Raw genomic sequence first — 13,293 nt, 5'->3', positions numbered from 1 at the left:
TGAGTAAATGAGGAGATAAGTAATGAGATCTTTAAAGATGTACTCATGGACAAATTTTAAAGTAACTGAATTCACAAGGAAAAGCATCATTAGCACAGCCTCTTTAAAATATTCATTTCCTTTGTCGCAGCTGGTTGCTCAAGGGTACACCTAAACAACTGGTTCACATGGCTAAAATGAACGTTCCTCTTCATCACATCCTACAACAATACTCTGCTGCTAGATTGTTGGCATACAGAAAGTTTATCCTGCATGGGCCACTTGAGAATTTACAACATTTTACTGATTAGCAATATAATTTCCGCAGACAGGGAGAACAAACTCCACTATCAAAGCTTACTAGGTCTTGGAAACAACCAGCAAATCTAGGAGTGATTAATCATCATTGTTTAGAGATTTTTAAAAATAATTTTAATTTGTTTTAAGTCTTCTCAGTGTAAGCCAGTAGCCGCTTGGTGTGAAGAACTACTACAGAGTAAAAGAAATGCTAAGAAAGCAATCAGCACTGATTGTAACCCTTTGTGTATGTGAAGGATCAGAGTTTCAGAAAGCAATCAAATTCTAATTGCACAGCAATTAAACTGACAAACACCAACTGCTCCACGCTGAAACAAAACATTTATACATTCCTGAAACACAAATTCAGACACCGGTAAAGCAAAACCCCAAATAATACCAAACAAATCAATGAGTTGCCATAATTTTACCTGTGTAAAAAAACATCGATTTTGAGTCAAAGTTTCAAAACCGTTTCAGGTTAGCTGCATTCTGCAGTAAGGTGTCTGTCAAATATTTCCCCATTACCAAAAAGATTCGCAAAAAAAATAAGGCGTGCTCACCTGCTGTCATAAGTTCAACAGCTGGAAGGCTGTGCAAGACCTTTCCTGACTTTTCACTATGATGTTTATGCCAGAAGAGGCAAAAAAAAAAAAAAAAAAAAAAAAAACAAAAAAAAAAAACTAATACACAAGTTTCATGAGACAGTGTCCATGCAAACTGGCTCCAAAGCCTCAAAACGTGGAGCTGAAGGAATCAGCTGCATGCCTTTGTCTCACACAGAAATGGCCTACAACAGCACAGCTTCCCTGTCAGAGATGCTGTTGCACTCTAGTGGGTAGGAAGACCAAGCTTTCAAATTGAATGGATTTTAAAAGAGTATTGAAAGAAACCATTTTGCAAACCATACGCTTCTTCAAGCAGGTAGTACGCTGCAGGAACAGATCATGCTTATTCAATTGCTTCCACCTTGCTTTGGTTAAGATAAGCCACGGTTCACATTAGTTAACAGAGTCTCAGAAGTAGGATAAAACAAGTATTCTGCTTAGCTTGCATTCTGTAAATCTGCACACACACGTGGCAACAGAATCAAACTAATCTGATATGAACTTTTTTCTACTTCAAATCTGACACACCACAGGCAAGCTTCACTAATCTAATCAGAGTAGTAAAAAAATTTCTTCAAATTTCCTCCTCAATAATGCTATGCATAACATCCATGTCTCAGTTCTATAAGACTTTCAATAATAACAGTATTTGATGTAAAGTTCACAATACTCAATATGTAATTAAGACCAGAAATATTGCTTGTAAAAGCCCAATAGTATGTTTAAGGTAGATGACAACCTAGTTTTTCATTAAGGCAATTCTATTTCTCACAAAACAGAATTTAAAAACTACTCCAGAATCCAGGGACATAAATAACAACGTATATTCACAGCCCTGAAACATAAACTGAAGTAGAAATACAGAGTCCTTCAAAAATGAAAAAGGAGCGTATGATACGCAATGTAAATGCCTACAACTTGGATCTCTCGTGCTACCCCCTCTGGATATCTCCTTTTGTTGCCTCTGTTCCCACACAAGTGTTAATTTGTGACATAAATGTTAGCACTTGTTCTACAGGCCACAGTAGGTGCCCTAAGATTACATGATTTCTAAAAGCTGTTAGTCAAATTTGTGAAAGGGAAGGAAAAAAAAAAAAAATGCAGAATGTACAGAACAGAAAGACTATTGCTTTTGACTGAATAAGCACACGGCTAACAATACTGCCATATGCTTGCACTATTCCTATACTGCCCATCAGACACCTGCCACTAGAGATAGCACTGCGCTACATGCATTTTTGACCCCAGCCGGTACAAATGGCACTGAGTTCTCAGCCACAGCGATCAGTGCAGGTTTGGGTGGAACCCCAGCATGACAAACAGGAAAATGTGCCAAACTGCACGCAAGGCAAGCTCTCCTCTCCAGTTTCAGGTCAAAAGATCACCCCTGAAACACAGCTGTTGGGAAACCCAGCTTTTGTGCTCATGCAGCAAAATTTCCACCAGACTTCTGCCCCTTCTTTCGAGTGCCATAAGCCCATCAACCTCTGTTTAAGGACAGCTCAACCTGAAAACCCTCCCTGGCCCCACACTGCCACGCACAGAACAAATGCTCCAAACGCAGCATTCGACTGGTTAATGAGAAACGGGTCTGACAACAGCGACAGAAAGCTTCTCTGCTGTTTTTCTAGTCAGTCTGTTTAGGTCCTTGAATCATATAGACAAAGCCAAAATCTAATAAACAAGTTTACATTTAGCCTTCCAATTCAATCAGATCTTCTAAGCCTATATATAAACAACCTTTTCTCCTCTCTTTCCTCTATTTATATTTTAATATTTATTCTTGGAAATAGTAATGTACAATTAGAATCAACTTAATCAATCCACACTTGGAAAAAAACTGAATTAAAAAAGAAAGAAAAAAGGAAGCAAGGAACAGTAATTCAAGAGAAAACATCCTGTTAACTGAGAATCTGACTCTAAAAGATTTTCCTATTTTGTTATAGTACAACTTTCCACATAACCTTCCATCACAATGTGGTTCTCACTCCAACATAAACATAAAATCACTATGTTTATAATGCTCATTATCATTATGAAAAACATCATTGTCCCTTTGTCCCTGTTTCCACCCCTACCTTTTTTTTTTTTTTTTTTTTTTTTTTTTTTTTATAACTATCGTTAAAACCTCTTCATTTCTAGCTCTGAACTAAGCAAACTCTGTTATTCAGAATTCCCTGAGGGCTGCTTTGAACTTTCCAAGCCTGCTTAACTGTCACCAATTCTATTTCATTTAGTACCGCTGCTACCAAGCACAAACTCCACTACGATCTGGAAAGATAATTCTTCATTACTTTTATTTCAACGGGACAAAATTAAAGAAAAAAAAACCAACAAGAAAAACACCACACCTGTCACTACTAGCACAAAGCTCGTCTTACTTTCCTATCTCTTCTTGGCAGCATCCTCTACTACCTATCGTCGTACCTCGGTAATTATGCACTGAGCGCAATTTTTCAGGGTAACACGATGTACTTACCTAATGAGACTTGAAACACGAGCAGTGTCAAGTAAGTCAAGATGGTTGGGCAAAACATTCTTTACAACACACCCTGAAACTCTGCAATGAAGAGCAGAGTGAAATATACACAAGTTTTTTCCTTGTTTGTCTTGAGCTGCAAAGGAGTGTGTGTCTTATATGCTGCTAAAGCAATACACACACCTTGATGCATCTCCAAAGAGCCGAATGCATCCTTTATGAACTTCAGCAGCGCAGCGAAATCAAGTCCATATATTATGACACAGAGTGAAAAGATTAGAAATAAGAACTACTTCAATCATTTATGGCACATTACTTGCTGATAAAATTCCATGCTAAGTAGCCTGCAACTAGAAACCCTCTGAAAGACTTAAACCTAAGTCACATCAGAGCTCTTTTCTATTAACATTTTGTGAAGCCTCAAGCACCCAAAAAATTACCTTCATAAATAGAGCACTGTCTTCCTCTCTAACATTTATTTCTGATTACTGATAAAAACAAGGGTTTCTTGTGGGTTTTCTTATTCTTTTTACTGGATCAATCCTACGATCCAACTCACTGATGACAGAAAGAGACATTTCTTTCCCACAAGTCTGAGTCTGCACAATTTCTCTTTCCTTCAAATCAAAGCCCTTAACTAAAACCTTTATAAGTCTTTCACCAGGGGAAAAAAAAAAAAAAAAAAAAAAAAAAGAAAAAAACACCCAGGAAGAATTCAGATGAAAGGAAGCTTTATCATAAGATTACGCATATAATCTAAGCAACTTCGTTGGGCTTTTACCTGTTTTGTGTCTTTTCCATTCTGAAACTCCAACCCGAACCTGAACCTTTAGCAAAATTTAATTGAAAACGATAATATGTGGAAACATATTTATTTCAAATGCATTAATATTTTCTGATTTAATAAGTAAGTAAGTAAGTAAATAAATAAATAAATAAAAGCATTCTCAATTGCAGTCCCAACAGGTACTAAAACCTTTATCATGGATAGGCTTAAACTAAGTACACAAACACTTAAGGTAAGAAACTGGATTTTCTTTTCTTTCCTACTGTTAGCTCAACTAGGGAGAACTCAAATACTAACTAGTTTGATGACTTGAACAAACACAGAGTAGGAACGAGAGAAAGTTCATATTAGCTCATGTCACTTCGTATCATTAGTGACTGCATTGCCTTCCCATTAACATAACTATATTTTAAGTCAGGTGAAGAAGAAACAAGCACTGAAAGCTATAAAAGAAATTACAGAATGAGACTTGAATGTAGTTTAATAAGCTTTGCTCTTTTGGTTTTCTATCAGGAAAAAAGCCATTAACTTGTGTTAATTCCAATATAAAAACTCGTCTGAAGAACTCTTACCTACAACAACAGATTGAGAAATAATCACTTTGGTAATCAATATGACTTTCAGACAGTAACAGAGCCATGGATTAGATGAAGCTCAGCCCATGTAAAAGTTGATACTCATTCAACTTTTGTTCTAGTGCCATCTGTGCTGGGAACAAGCAGTTCTTCCGGACAAACACCCTGCTAGCTGAGCTTCTGGACAAGGCCTGATTCAGATACATTTTAACCATCTGCATTTAGTAAAACAGGTTGCAACAATATTAGAGCAGCTAATTTATCCCTTCAGACAATGAAAATTATAACAGATTAAATACTCAGGTTCTTAAGTATCACTTTATCTACAGCCTTGCAATTTCCTAAAGACACTTCACTCACAGAGGAACCAGATGCTTCCCTAGGCACTGAAGAGCAGCACAAGTTAATCTGAGAATATCCTTGTTTTTTCATTTTGACAAAGCAGAAATCTTTCATTCAAAGCTTAGCACAAACTGCATCAAAAATGAGGTGAAAGAATGACTGTGGCTTTACAGGGAAGCACAAGACCAAAAACATGTTACAACAAAGACCAAGGAAAGACAGAGTTTATTTTCATAAAGCAAGGGTTAGGAGTTTGCAAAGAACAAACAAGACACAAGCGTTTGTATATCCACCAGCTGTTTTATTGTTTTTAATCAAAGAAAACTGAAGTATATAAAAGATAGGAACTAGCAATCATTGTCAACTGCTTATCCACATGAGTTCTCCTTTGTAATAATGTCTGAATGGTATGAAAGGCCTATCTCACATGACTAACACAGCTCTGGAAACCAAACATACTGACCAATTTCAAGCTTGTCTATACTAATCCCGGCCTGGTTTCAACCTGGGCTCATCTTATCCACATGAGTTCCCTACGTCAATCTTGCAATTAACATCCATGTCTCCTTCCCTAAAAGGTGCCAACTCTTTTGTGACACATCTTGTGAACTATGAAGACCACACCTATCTACATTCTTTCATCAGCCCCTTTCGCAAACTGTAAGTTCTACTTGGGAAGGCAATTCAAACACATTCAGCAGCCCTTTTCAACTTGTAAAGCAGCTTATAAATAATAAAAAAGGCTCACACACAATGTTGCAGCAAGAACTAAGTGATACTCATGCCTGTAGATCAGGTCAGGGGAGAGATTTATCGAGTTTTCATCTGTTAGCTGATTGGTTTAATTGCAAAATAAGATGAAGCAATACGGCACAGTGACAAACCAAAGTCGGAGTCATCTCTGCCCTTATTCTGTTGTTGCAGTTTAAAGCATTTCTAAAGCATGCTTATTTTTTAAGCGCAGCTAGCAAAGTCTCCTCCTTCAGCTGTCTGAGTATCCTGCAGTGCACCTGTGACAGTCAGAGGGAAACAAAAAAAGAACCCACATTCTCCTCATGAAGGACTTGGCAACTATTTTACATTCCATTACCCATATGACACAGAGACATTCCAAAAATAAAGAAAGAGGAATCATTCAAACTCAAGAAAACACAGATATATGGTCTTATGTACCCTCATCAGTGTGCCACTGGTAATCTATGACCTACTTAAACAGTATATAGGTCACAAAGTACTGATCTCCAGAAGCTACAGGGCACTGAGAAACAGCTAAAGAGCGTTTGATAATTGCCATACATTGATTTCACATATAAACAATTACTGTGGTTGCCACAGGAATATTATGCGTCATCCTCTGTGGAGAATACTATAGGTGTCAACAAAAAGGAAGGGAATCACTGCACATGGACAGGATGCTCCAGAACTGACATCATCTAAATGCAGCTCATTGCTACTGGAGCCATTACTTGGCATTTAAGTAGGATTGAAGTCTCAACTCCACTTTTCAGAAAACAAGTATCCCTATTACAAAAACATACAACAACATCTAGCATTTCAAATTTAAAGCTCGTGGTCCAGTGGACAGACTTCTGTTACCCATAACCTGCTACACAGACACTGTACCTGCAATTAACGTATGTCTGCACATCAGCAAAAAAAAAAAAACCAAACCAAAAAACCTGCATCCGTGGCTGCCCTGTTTGGTGGACAAGCTAGGAGAAAAGTTTGCTCAGCTTTCAGTGCATTCAGCTTCACAATGCAGACAAGGAAAAGGGGAGAAAATATATAAGGAAAATCATTCTCTCATAAATACAAAGTTACCATCCAACATTTGAAAGAAATTCGGCATCTTAATACCTGAGAGGAAAAAAGTAAAAAGCAAAAAAGATTGTCTTTAAGAGAACAAGCCCTCTGACAATAAATGCTGAAGTCAGATGGAAGAGAAGCAGCTGCAAGGAACTGTACTCCACAGCATAAGACACACAGACAAGACCAGTGATTTCACTACCTTGGTGACAAATGCCCAAAAGCACTGAGGCCATCATCAGTTATGAGCTCACACCATTGTAGAAGCAACCCACCATTCCCTTCCCTGCTGCCTCCAGCTCATTGCTGCCATCCATTAACCTGTGCTGCACCTAGAAACACCTCTGTGCCACACACTGAACCCGGCTGGGGCAATTAAGAAATCCTTGTGGCTAAAACTAACCACACAAGAAAAGACAAATACATACATGCGTACACAATCAAGGCAGACCAAGGCAGGTCATTTCACAGCCGTATGCTGCACCCATAAAATGCAAAATCAGAAAGAGGTGCAACACTGAATGCTAAAGCCATTCATGCTGCCAAACAGTTGATCACAAAACTCACTTATTCAGACAGGAAATGCATCTCAGAAACATCTTGTTAAATAAGCCAGGCGCATGCAAAGGCAAAGAAGGAGAAATCCACACATTTCCATTAACATTGAGTCATCTATATTAAATTCATATTTGACGTGTAACAAGGCCCCACACATACAAAAAAAGCAAGCATGAAAAGGGTGTCTATTCATTTATACAGTGCTTAGTATTCAAAACTGATTTTACAGACATCCTGCTAACCTGTCTGGCAGGCAATCCTCCAGACGACACAAACAGAGGCTGTCACATTTTCCCTCTTATAAGCAAGGAGTTAAAAGTTCTGAAACTGCTTTTGGCATGCTGTTCTAAAGAATCACGCAGAAAATAATACAGTGTACATCACAGGAGAGAATAATTATTTTGTCTAAGTTTATTTTTTGGGCAAGAACTCACAGCTCAAATCAGACCAGGAGTTTGTAACCATGTTCTGAAATAACCTTCTCATTAAAGAAACACGAACAAAAGCACTCAAAAATTAAAATGCTTATGAGAAGACACTATCAGTTTATAGAGAAGAAATAAAAAAATCATTGCAGTACAGACTAGAATAAAAACCCAAAAGATCCCTCTCCATTCTATTCTTCAGAACTTTAGGGATGACTGTAACAAGCGCATTCACAGAGACAACTTGAAACCTCGTAACAGCCTTGCAGCTTCATTTTGCCTCCATTAAAACAAAGAGGTAATCTTCAAAACTACCTAATTTCCTCTCGAAAAATGGTATCTCTGTGAATCTGCATACTCTCCAGATTATCTCCAAAGCATTTCCTGCCAGGATCTTTAATGCAACCCTACTGTAACCCGTGCCTCCAAAGAAACAAAAATATATACCTAATACCAACATGGAACCACGCTGCTCCAGAAAATGTTATGATCTAACCTTTTTAGTTCAGAGGGGTTTGCTAGGTGTTTTTTTGTTGTTTTTGATGCTGCTGTTGCTTTCTTTTGGGGAAGCTTGTTTTTCAACATAAGGACATTTCTTAGCTAGAATCACAAGCCTGAAACCGCAAATTGGTACAAGGGACGGTCAATGAAGAGCACAGGTAAAATGAGGAACAAACACTGAGCTTTCTGAGCTGGCCAGTGCATGTATTCCATGGTGCACCTAATAAAGCATTAGACGTATTTAGAAGTGGTGCCGTAACATATTCAGTGCTTCAGCTTCAAAGTACTTAAGACTGACTCAATGGATCTTTGTCAGCTCTACAAAGGTAGTAAAGATGTAAAGGTCTGTTCTTCAGTTGTCTGCAAAGGTGTGAGCTCCCTGTGATATGAAGTTGGTGAGCAGGTTTTAAGGAGAAAGCATTCAAAAGATGAAAAGATTCTCTGATCACAAGTATGTTTAAAAAAAAATAATCTAGATCTGAAAAGTTACCAATAAAACTACAGTAACTTTCCACAAGGTAAGTGCCTCTAGCTTTCCAATTCATTTAAAACCAACCAAATAAAAACAGCATATGTAAACTCCCAGTCTAGGCTAGAGGGCAAAAGAAGACTTCGTGTAGCATATGAAATCACAGTAATTTGAATTACTGCAATTTGAATTCACAGTAATTTGAATTCCCAAACGGCTTTTTTTTTTTCCCCATTAAAAAAAGATATAATGAAATTTTAAAAAGCACAGTTACAATTAAGCAGAGAGCTTCCTGTACTCATAGCCCAGGAGAATCATATGAATCACTCAATACTGCCAGTATGTACTTGTTACCAGCTCTCACTCACTTCAAGGCAAAATTCAGTACTGTCAGGTAGAAAATAATACATCCTTATCTCCAGAGGGCACTGACACTTGGATCTCATTCTAGGCACTGATAAACTGCCAAGTACAGTCTTGCCCAGTGTAATATATATTTGGAAGAACAAGGATTTTGCTTTTGCATCAAATACAAAGTTTTGTAAAAGCAAACAAGCAAAACCACATATCAGGTAAGAAATAATACACATCTGCATTCTGTATGACACATTGGAGGGCAAGGTGAAGAGAACAAGCAATGTTTCTGAAAACTGAGACAAATGTGAAGACATATAACGGTAGAAGAAATGCTCCAAAAATTAGAACAAGATAACAAATCATACAAATGGCAGAAAATTAAAAAAAAAAAAAAAAAAAAAAAAGAAAGAAAGAAAGAGAGAAAGAAAGAAAAAATTCTCACATACTTAATCAGCCTCATTTGCTTAGCCTGAAATACAATCCTCACTGAAATCAGCGGAAAGTGATCTAAAAGTTCTAGAACACACGAATAGTTAATTTGTAACAATAACTTCCACAAATTAAGATGCTCCATTTTGAATCTTGATAACATCAACACCATCATGACAGAAAATAAGTTTTTCAGTGCTTCTTCAAGCCACAGTAAAGAGCAATCCCACAAACCTTTTACCAAGGATAGAGGACATTCTCAGAACAGCAAAAACCTTTCCAAGAATTTTGGAAGCGAGTAGCCAAGAACTAGCCATCCCCCTTGGCACAATTAATTCTGAGCTCAGGATAATCACAGGATTACACTGCATTTTATTTGAGATGGAAGTTTTCCTTGGAGATTGTATTGCATCCCATGTATCATAACCTACACCACTACCCAGGCCAGACATTATGAAAGATGCATAGCCTTGTGCTTTGGGAAATTTAAATTACTTTCCTTATCTCTCCCCTTTATGTGAAAACCAAGAAAATAACCCCATAATCCACAGTCCACAGATTTATGAAACAATGCGAACGTTCCCAGTAGCAATATATGCCACTCACAGTCTCACAAAAACAGCAGATGGACTTTAAAATATTAAAATGCAAGTTTGTTAAAAAATAGCTCTGTTTCATACACACACAATGGTAATTAAGAGAAAGAACATATCATGGCAGCAATACATCCCGAGAAACTTCCCTCCATGAATTAAAAAAGAAAAAAAAAGAAATTTCCCAAGCTGTTGATTTTATCTGAAATCATGCCTACTCACTTTTGATTTAGAGATCAATTGACATAGCAGAATTTCCTCAGTTCTGTGCTTTGCTTCTGCTATTCAGATTTAGTAACATCCAACTGAAATTAAAACCTGTTTAATCTCACTGTCATTATCCCTAGCACTCAGACATGAACCCTCACACAGTCAAGAGCCACCTCTGTTTTGTGTTGTTACTGGACAATTAATTAAAGGAGAAAAGTTAGAGCACCCAAATAAACGCAGGCCACAGGGGAAGCACAATAGAGGGCTGTTTACAACACACAGTGGATTAAAGGACAGAGTCTGCCAAGTTGTCACTAACACAAGCTGATTAAGTCTGCGTGGCACAGAGCAGACATTAGCATAGGTCGGGAAGCAGTAAAGCACAGTGGCTTGGATGCAGCTCCACACAAACAAGACTGAACTGCTTCTGAAGTTAATCTAAGCATCTGCATGGCACATTTCCTAGCACCGCCTGTTCTAGGACTTGCTTCTGCGGAGCTACTGTGGGTGTAGGCATGCCCACAGTCCTTTTTTCTTGGGAGTCTGTTCCAAAACAATGTTTTTCAAGCGGTTCAGAACTTACCCACAGTCAGCTCCTCTAGACAGTCTTCAACCAGGGTGAAATTCTGACATCTTCTATCGTAACGAGTCAAGGTACCAGCTCCTCCACTCTTTGTAGAGCCTATTAGCATGTTGGAAGAAAAAAAAACAACAACAGTTTAAAACAATTTAATCTTAAAAATAAAATCTTCGGGCTATTTATTTATTTTGTCTAAATAGGAAAAATACTGGAAGGAATACTCAAAATTAAACAATTGGGTCTGCAACTGTGCATTTCCACTCCCTCCTCCTAACACTTCTAAAGACACACAATGACTGCTCTTGTAAGTCCCAGTATTACACACATCCTCCGTGAGTTAAGAGCCGCAGCAACTCAGGAATTACATCAGCCAACTCTGACTCTTCAATAATGCTTTTGTAACACTACAAACTTAAAGTTACCCAAGTGCTTTATAACCTGTTCTCTCTTCACGCCAGCTTAGGGTTTTAGCACTTGCCTTCACTATCAGTTACGTCAGACTCTCTTAGTAAAGATTGAAAAAGACCTGTCTTGTTTGTATTTTTGCATTATCTGTCAAAGGCTCTGGTCTTCAAAGAGCACCATCTTTTTACAAACATTGTATTTCTCTAATGATTTCTTGTTAATCTTTGCCAATTAGCCATTCTGAATGCTTCATTTTAATATCATGTACTTGAGCTATAATTCTCTCACCCCTTAGCATCCTAGCCAGGACTCCTTTCCCCTCCCAGCTGCATTTGATGTTAAGGAACCTCTCATTGCTTTTCACAGTTCCCTCTGTAAAGAAATAGTTTCTATTTCTGCCATTAACATAATTTCCTGAAGGAACAATATCATTCCTATCATTGCTACAGGTCCATATAACAAAATGTTATCTCTTACACTCGTTGCTACTTCAAAACTGAACACCAACTTTCCACCTATTGAATCACTGTGCTCACAGCTGCTATGATAATAACATAACATACAGCAAGCACTGGATTTAAGCTGTGCATAGTTTAGCACTTCCTAAACTAATACAGCACCCGTGAAATGCAAGGCACATTGCTACCACTTTGCAATTTTAAATTGTTGAGTGGAAGAATAGATAACATTTAATTCATCTTTAATTCATTTAACTTTTTAAAATGCTGCACACAAACTAATTCAAATGCTGTTGAATTTTACTGAAGGCTAATGGGAAATGTTCACGCAAATACAAGTTACAAATTCTGCAAATAATTTTCCTCCTTACAGGCAAAGCCTAAAAGAAATGTCAATGCCTGGAAAAGAGTTCAGATAGCTTCTACACCACCAGCAGTCACACAATTTAGTCATTTTAACAGAGCTACCTTGAACATCAGCAGACACAAGGCCTGTATGCCTAGAACGTTGTCTGCTCTCACTTTCAGCAGCTGATCTACAAAAGAGTATTATACCACCTTTATACCACCACTACCCTCTACCTTCACCCTTACACCCTTCATATTGGGTAGCAGACATTATTTACTTCTTCTGACTAACCCATTTTATTAACAAGCAAACTGCTAAAAGCAACAGCAGTATAAGACATAAATTGCACTGAATAAACACATCATAGCTGCCACGTTTGCTAAATGCCTTATTTGTTTCTCTTGGAATATATTTTTTTTCAGTAAAACGTTCATGTGAATAGAAAGAAGTTTTCCAAGTACGAGGACTCCAGTGGCATCGAAGTGAGACAAATCCAGCTCTATATAACATACAGATAATCTACCAAACCATCACAGTAATACCATGCGCTCTGCTGTATCAACACTAGCAAGTCAGGAGCCCCCGAGCACCAGGCTGCTGCTGGCAAACATCTCCACATAAAAATCATGCCAGTGAAATTCTGCTGAAGGCAGATGTAAGCACTGACATCCATAAAGATTCGCTTCTGTGGTGTCTGGCAAAGACTTCATACCATCTTTCCCAGTGCTGTTCATTCTGCTGCAACCAAAACGTTAAGAACAGAAATCATTATGAGAGAAAATCAATTTATTTTCTTTCCTCTTTTGGGTTTTTTTTTTTCTTTTAAGAAAACATAGTATTTTTACTTCATATGCTCCACAGCATATGAAAGTATTTCAAGGAGCTGATAAAGAGCTTTCCTATTGTTTAACTGAAACCACTCCAAGCAGGCAAGCAAAATTAATTTTAATGCAAGTCAGGAATTCAGAAAGGAAGTCACTCACTTACACCTAGAAATTCCAAATGCAATTGCAGACTATGTTCTATGCTTCCCTATACTTAATGGTAAAAAAAGGTAAACTACTTAAAAAGATGTTAAAACAAAGG

The sequence above is a fragment of the Tetrao urogallus genome (genome assembly GCF_951394365.1).
Source record: "Tetrao urogallus genome assembly, chromosome: 4".
Taxonomy (NCBI): Eukaryota; Metazoa; Chordata; class Aves; order Galliformes; family Phasianidae; genus Tetrao; species Tetrao urogallus.
Note: the sequence above shows the minus strand (reverse complement) of the source record.